The sequence below is a fragment of the Ochlerotatus camptorhynchus genome, unplaced genomic scaffold (assembly GCF_037179485.1).
Source record: "Ochlerotatus camptorhynchus isolate MF236.1 unplaced genomic scaffold, CSIRO-AGI_Acam_v1.1 ptg000216l, whole genome shotgun sequence".
NCBI classification, from domain to species: Eukaryota; Metazoa; Arthropoda; class Insecta; order Diptera; family Culicidae; genus Ochlerotatus; species Ochlerotatus camptorhynchus.
Genome location: NW_027040706.1, coordinates 789077 through 797697, shown reverse-complemented (window position 1 = coordinate 797697; position 8621 = coordinate 789077).

Sequence of the window (8621 nt, the reverse complement as noted above, 5' to 3'; positions counted from 1 at the left end):
GTAACCCTTTTCGAGATTCGAAAGGACCCGAGAGCGTCTTTCGATCCATCGTCGCCTTGACCAAAACATCGTTTATCCGGACATCCATATTGGCTTTAACGGTTGTGTCGTATGTTGATTTGATATCGAAGAATAAATTATGTGTGGATGAACTGTAAGTAACGGCTTACCTGTCAGCTTATAGTTGGCCCGTTTTTACGCGTGTTTTGGATTCGAAGACAAACCTCGTTTTGGTCCCGAAACAATTATTGTGTGCCGCGAGTGAAAGCCAGCCCCATGGCTGCGGAAAATACAACTCTGCTGATATCGCAGTTCTCAAGGGTGTGCATCGCCGCCATTGGAAAAAAAACTAAGTGTAAAGGAAACTTTCGCTTCCCCGGCGAACATCTGACACCCACCGTCCTCGCTGTGGTGGCTCAGCCAATGGAGCCTGTCTCGCCGAAGCAGCTAATCGTCAAGGAAGGACGAAGCAGGTAAAACCAGAGGTAAGTTCGCCTGGGCAGAAACACTGCGGTGTTTGCCGGGGTTGCCTACGGCGAGTAGGTAATCCGTCACCGACGTCGCCGGGGGGTTCTGACAGTCGAGCCCCGCTCATCCCCCTGCTAAGTGTCAAGGACAGCTGTTAAGCAGAAGAAGAAGAAAACCGTTCAGCACCGCCACCATAATATAATCGAAGAGCCCCACCGAACGGCAGCAGCGAGGAGGAGGACAAAGATAAGTAGCTAATAGACGCCTAATACCCCGTACAGACTATGGCTTATATCATGTAATATAGACTGTCTTGCAATGAGCACTCATACATCTAGTGTTCACTGGAAATCCTATGTATGAGTGCTTATTGCATGATATAAGCCATAGTCTGTCCGGGGTATAAAATTGATTCCTTCATGTTGTTTTGTTGTTTCACCCTAATCTGAACGACTTTGGGGGAATTACCCTTGCTCGAGGCCGTTCGGGCCAGCTATAGGCTGGCAGGTAAACCGTAATGTACAGAACTTAATGATCCCCTGCTCCCCACTGCTCTTTCGAGCTGTATTGAGGTCTCCAAAAACTGTTCCAAATTTGAACTGATTTGGTTACAATCTGGATGCAGGTGAGAATTTTAAATTTTGTATAGGATAATGTGTGTGAATGTGTGGGAAAATTAATGTGATTGTTCTATTTTTACCAAAGTTGATACTTAGATTGAAAAAAAAAACTATAGAGAACATTTTTGTTAAAGACCGCAAATCGATTCGACTTCACTACAAAAAAAAACAGTGTTTGCAAAATCTTGGCGAATCAAAGCAAAGCTAAAACTGCCCATGCGACACCTAGTTTTAAGATCCGCATTTACAAAAATGATGATGTACTAAAAAAAATGTCATGCAATTTGACAGATATCAAAACGTCATTACTATTTTCACCCACTCGCCATCTGTGAGTTAATCGTCACTTTGATTCTTCAATAGTTTGCTATCTCTCTTTACTCTCACCGATGGCAGACGCGAAGTTACTGCTGCCAGCATTGAAAGTAGTTTCGGGTCGCGTTCGGTTTTAAAGCAAAAATCATGAAACTCAAACTCACGGTTTGGTTAGCTGGCGAGTTTAATTAGGTTGATATTCGTAGCTACGATGTCTCAGCTTGTAATTTCATCCGCAGTTGCTTACTTGTTGATTTTTGCCTACGAAAGTCAAGCGTGATATTGGGCATTGGCTAGGGTATTGGTGAGATTTGATGTTTTTTTTTTTATTTTCCCAACACTGCAAAAAAATATTATTTTTTACTTCAGTTCTAGTGCTCCGCGCATTTCTACTGGCGTATATATAAGCTTGTAGGTAGGCGCGGAGCACTAGGCCGAAAGTAAAATATATAACTTTTTGCATATAAGTCGAATCGATCTGTGGTCTTCGATAAGGCTGTTCTATACGTATACGTAGTTTGGTGAAAATCGAGCAATTTTTCATCTTGGTCCCCCCTTTGCATAATTGGAGGTGACAATTTTTCATATGATAGAGAGACGAGCTCAACTTTTTGGCTCAGCTCTGGTACTATCTTCGGTCCCAAGCTAATCGATTCACCCCTCGAAACATAGGAAAATCCACTAACCCCTCATTTTATCTGTTAAAATTTCATAGCGAATCAAAACAAACATAGTGTAGTACTGGAATTTATACTAGAATGGGGTACGTTAGTCGTATTGCTTGGGACCCCCATTCATCGATTATGGGATCGACCGTGCAGCAGAACTGTGCGTTTATTGACGTTTGTGCAGTTCCGACTGTTCCTTCTTTCTTCCCCCTTTGCATAATTGGAGGTGACAATTTTTCATATGATATTTTCACCTTTTCATAATTGAAGGTAACGGTCGAACGTAATTGGGTTCTTTAAGGGTATTGAGGTAAATGCATATTCGTAATCTGCATTAAAAATGGAACCCAAACCCAAAATTTCATCAATTTTGGTACACTGGAACTATTTTAAATAAGTACGATTACATTTGCAAAAATCACCTTATCAGCGCCCCTCGGTGTCACTTTGTATGGGAGCGAGCTGTCAGTTTGTTAGTTTAGTGTCAAACAGTGAAGTTATTATTTTGCTTTAAATCTTGATTTAAAAATCGAGATGAAAGTGTGTGGGTTCGAAAAAAATATAGCTGTGCTCCGAAAACGAAGCTCTTTCAGATGATGTATAAAAAACGATACATTTTTCAAAATTAAAGAACCCAATTTGATATGATTATTTTATGATAAGTTCAGACTGCAGAGTTATAAAATGTGATAATATTTGTAATTACAGAAAAACACAGCCTAATAACATGTTATACCTCGCTGGGCTGAACATAGCATAAATCTGCATTAATCGATGATTTAAACGCAACGGCAATAAACTTGCAACAGCAATTAACTATGATGTAAATTAAGTATTGAAACAAACTGTTCCCAATCATTAATCCTCAAGTATCTATAAAACTCGATTCGAGAGTGAAATGTGTCCCCAAATAAGCGTAACTACAGAATGCGGTGAAATTGTCTATATATCGTTCAAATCCATCACCATATTGTTCAGTCATACCATCCGTCATCAATTGGCTGCCGTTTCTCTGTTGGCACTTGTCGCCTGCAGAAAAGCACCGACATAAGTACAAAGCAACGAATTGTGCCTGTTTTACTGAATTTTTATTTCAAACACGCACGACACGCTGTTACACTCCATGTTTCCGCACTTCGGTAGCAGGTGATATATGGCTCAATTTCAAAAAATTTCTCCCCCCTTTTTCGATTCTTAACCGTCAATCCGAGCGGGGAGTCTTCGCCGTACAACAGTGGTGGTCATAAATATGATACTCGGCCCTCCAGGCCTCGGATTGAAAGTGGGTTGTCGAGTACAGTCATATATCGATATGACGTAATTGAATTTTTCACGTTATATCGAAGCAAGACAAAATTATAGAAAAAAAATAAATATACGTTTTCATATCTGTCTGGGAGAGTGACGACGCAATTTGAATTAAAAGAAAAAAATACTCATGCATTTTGGTGTTGAGGTGCGTTAAAGCCAACCCCGGTCTTTCGATCCGAGATGTGGCCAGAAGGTACAACACTACTTTCAAACAATGCGGAACATCCTTGCCAGGGAAGGATACAAGTCGTACAAAGCCAGTAAACATCCGAACCGACACATGAAGCAGAATTCCGTGGCCAAAAAGCGTGCAAGGCTCTTGTATGACCGTGTTTTGGCGAAACACAGGGGCTGCACTTTGATCGATGACGAAACATACGTCAAACTCCATTTTAAACAGCTTCCCGGTCAAAAGTTTTACATTGCGACTGGACATGGGGATGTGCCGGGAAGATTCAAGTTCGTTTGCCGACAAGCTCGCGAAGAAGGCCATGAATTGGCAAGCGATTTGCAGTTGTGGTCTGAAAACGGAACCATTCGTCACATCTTCGACGATGATATCCCAAGTTTACATCGAAAAATGCCTGGAAAAGCGTGTATTGTCATTCATCTGCAAGCATAGGGGCAAAGTCATTTTTTGGTCCGATTTGGCCAGCTGCCACTAGTCCAAGGTGGTTCTGGAGTGTCGGTTTTGTCCATGTTGCTTTTGTCTTCTGTGTTTCTTGCCACACTCGTGCTCCAGCAACTGGCGGACGACGAGCAGGACGATTTTCCAGAAGCTGCCAGTATTCTTCGGAATAATTTCTACGTGGACGATTTGTTTTCCGGAGCGGACACAGTAGAAAAAGCTGGAATCACTTCTCGAACGAAGAAGATGTTCCGCAAGACAACCGTGCCCTAGAGACGTCCGTGGATCTAGACCGTGACCAGTGCATTAAAAGTCTAGGATTGCACTGGGCACCAACGACCGACCATCTCTGATACAAGATCGATACATCAACGACCGATGACACCTCACTCACCAAACTCATTGCTCTTTCGCAAATAGCTGGCATTTTGACCCACTTGACCTGATGGGACCTGTCATCACAACAGCGAAGCTGTTTATGCAAGCTTTGTAGACTCTAAAGACCAACAATGGACTGATTTGGGGTTGGGATCAAGAACTCCCAACGCCTATTAAGGAACGATGGCTCGACTACATGGCTCAACTATATAGGTAACTCTAAGACCAGAAGGTCCCGAAAAAACGTGCTCAACTTTTTGGCTCAGCTCAGGTACTATCTCTGGTCCCAAGCTAATCGATGCACCTCTCAAAACATAGGAAAATTCACGAACCCCTCATTTTATCTGTCAAACTTTGATAGCGAATCAAAACGACTTGCTTGGGACCAATAGGTTAGTCAAGTAGTGAGCCAATTTAAAGTCGTTAGTTTCCAACTGGTGGCTCAACTACCGCTACCGGACGCACTCCGCATCGAACGTTTTATTATCTGCACAAAACCTTCTTCTATTCAGCTGCTTTTTCTTTGATATGTTGGAGAATGCATATGAAGCCTGTTGCTATATCCGATCCTCCAACTTCACCGGCGAAACCAAAACTGCACTATTGACCGCAAAATCGAAAGTTGCTCCGTTAAAGCAACAGAGTATTCCTCGTCTCGAGCTCTGCGGAGCTTGAAACCGATCGTTGAAACCCGCAACAGATACGTACTTCGGGAAGGATTCAACTATCGTTACCTGTTGGCTCAATTCTACACCATCGACATGGACTACCTTCGTTGCAAACCACGTCTCGAAGATTCAACTTGCGACATAAAATTGTAGTTGGAATCACATAGCGGGGCAGCAGAATCCAGCCGACCACATCTCTCGACGATTACCAGCAGAAGATCGCCTACACGACGCACTTTGGTGGAAGAGTCCACAATGGTTGGCACTCGACAAAGAATGTTCGTCAATCCAGCAACCAATCAACACAGCAGACCATAACAGCATCCCAGACACACGAAAGTTATGCGCAACAGCTGTTCCAGCCGCCGGCAATCCATCATTTGTCGAACTGTTTGTCACTAAATTCTCCTATACAACAAGTTGCTACGAGAAACTGTTTACTGCCGTCGATTTCTTCTGCACTGCCAACGAAAATCGAGACCAACTACTACTACCATCACCGCCGAAGAAATGCAGCAAGCAGAAGTACAACTAATTCGCCTGGTGCAACAACAAACTCAGGGTTGAAAATTCTCTCGGAAGAATCACCCGGGTGTGAGAGATATCATTCTCTGGGGTGAATCTCTACTAGTCTACTCGGAGATTTATCCTGGCACCACTGGAGAGATTGTTAGCCACAGCACGAGAGAGTGAGAGAGTTGACTGTTCACTGTTTGTCTGTTCATACACTCACTTCCGTGAGAAAGGTGGCAGCGCAAAGGTGTTATTGTTTCTCCAAAGATTTACGTGAGTGAGTGAAAACATCAACATCAATGTATACAGCCTTCTCACAGGCATATTCGACGTGGCTGTTGAAGTTCTGCCGATCATCGACCATCACTCTCAGGTATTTAAACACGCTTTGAGGTTATGGCGTGCCTCTGACGGTGCTATCTGCAGCTTCGCTTCTTGCATCCAGTTACCAATTGATCGCCTCGGTCGCCAACATTCCACCTCTTCCAGCGTTTCGCCTGTTACCGTCAAGACGACGTCGTCCGCAAATCCAACGATCTCAACTCCTTTGGGCAGCTTCAGCGTTAGCACGCCGTTGTACATCCCGTTCCAGAGCGTTGGACCAAGGATGGAGCTTTGTGGAACTCCTGCTGTGATCCTAATCAATCTCTGTCCCATGTCTGTCTGTCGACTAAACTGAAGCAAACTTCAATAATGATGCGCTGATGCACTTCCCGTATTCGCATTTCCAAAATTTGTACATTATAATTTTACCAAATTTTCAAATAATTGACTACATACTGTACGTTAATAGAAAAAGTAACCTTTAAAAAATCTTTGTATGCAACAAACTAACACCGCACCGGGGTGATTCTCCCCGGTGAAGCAAACGAACTTTCTACGGTGTTCCCTATGTGCTGGGCCCGCTGTCACGGTATAACATGTTGCCTACGCGCCTGCCACTGGGCTGGCGGCGGTAGATAGTGAAAACAAAATAAAAATCTCTCGGGTGAGTTTGCTTTTGTCGTAGTGCGAGGTGTCTTTTCAACTCATCACCCTGCTTACACTGGGGAGAATGGCATCCCTGAACAAACTTTCGCCGCCGAATGGAAAAATCTTTAGCAGTCCCAGCCTGTATCAGCAAAATCTCGCATCCGTTGGGTTTACCTACTCCTTTCTATCCACCGATCAGCTGATCCGCATCGGAGGCAGGTTGAAACACGCAACAACCTTACAAGCACCATATTTTACTACCGTCCTCTCATTCCCTATCGACTTTGCTCTTTCGCCATCTCCACGAAATCAACTTACACTCCGCACCGCAACTGCTGCTCAATGTTCTCCTGTGTAACCAATGACCGCTACTCGGCCATTCACCATATCCGGAATCGATTATTGGGGCCCAATTTCGCTTAAACTACTCCATCGTCGAGCAGCACCAGGCAAGGTATACGTCGCAGTATTTGTATGTTTCTCTACAAAAGCTGTCCTTCTAGAGCTTGTGGGAGTCCTAAGCACCACCAAATTCATCCAGGCCCTTAGATGCTTCGTCGCACGTCGTGGGCTGTGTGCCGACAATGGGAAAATTTTTGTAGGTGCTAACAACGAACTACAGCAACTTGTCCGAAGTAATGAGCATCACCGATCAATCGCCGAAGAATGCACCAACAACGGGATGCGCGTTTTAATCCTCTCAAAGCCTCGCACTTCGGAGGTTTGTGGGAAGCAGCTATTCAGTCCGCCCAAAACACTTTGTTCGAGCCGCGGGAACAATGAAATTGGGTATGGAAGACATGCAAACACTGCTAGCACAGATCGAGTGTTGCCTTAACTCGAGACCGCTAGTACCTCTCAGCGATGATCCCACCGACTTCGAGTCCCTCAGTCCAGGGCATCTCCTCACTTGATTGTCTCTAAAGGCCGTTCCAGATACTGATGTCACCAGCATTCCATTCAATCGCCCGAGACACTTCCAACAGCTCCAGAAACTGCTCAATTTTTTTGGCAGCGATGTCATGTCGAGTATCTCTGCACTCTTCAAAGTCGCTCCAAATGGATAAATCCTCCAGTAGACATCCAAACGGGCCAGCTTGTGCTGCTGAAGGAGGCCTACTGCTCGGATCGTCGATTTGCATCCAGAGAAGGACGGCATTACTTGCGTCGTCACATTAAAAACACCAACAGGACTGTACACTCGACCGGTTTCGAAAATCGCCATTCTGCCAATTGCTGCTTCTGATGTCAACAAATCGAATCAGCTCAATCAACCAGATCCAGCAAACAACATCAATTGCAACAGAAATCCATCCACGAACGTTTCCAACGCAGATCACCTGAAATAAACAATATACAAGGCAAGGGACAACAATCAATGAAAAACACCATCGCCAACACAAGCATCTATATACCTTTGGCCCTTTGGGTTAAACCAGTGAAGATCCTCAGACATATTTATCTCCACCCGCTGTGGTTATCGACAAGTGCAAACAATTTCAGCTCGAAATTTCGAAAATCAATCTCGCACGGTTTGAAAAAATGGCATATTTTGTACATTTGGATAGCTTCCAATAATCTGGCTTCCTACTGAAGTTACAACATGACAACTCAAATTTCAAGGATGCTATAAGATGATATATAGAAATGAGCGTTTCGGCAAAGTTTGGTGTATATCGGTGACATCGACCCATATGAAAAACTAGAGTCGATTGCTGGGGGATGTTTATACGACCCATCCAAATTTATATAATATTGTATGGATGATTATGTACCCCGGAGGGACAGGAGTAAAACATCTCAAAAATGGTCGACGTAGTTTATAAACAGCCCCCGTTTGAAAGTTGATTAATCGACATCAGTAGACGAAATGTTAGCATTTTTTAAAATAGCCGGCTGACAAAAAATATGTAGAATATTTAAGGTCTGAAAATGTTCGGCACATAAGTGTTGAATGACAATTTTGTTTCAGATCGGCACCGTTTCTCTCTTCTCGGCCATCACTGTTAATGCTACTCAGATAGTCCTGCTCAGTAAATCACCAGCATGCTCCCCCGTTTGCGAATCCCACCACGTGTAA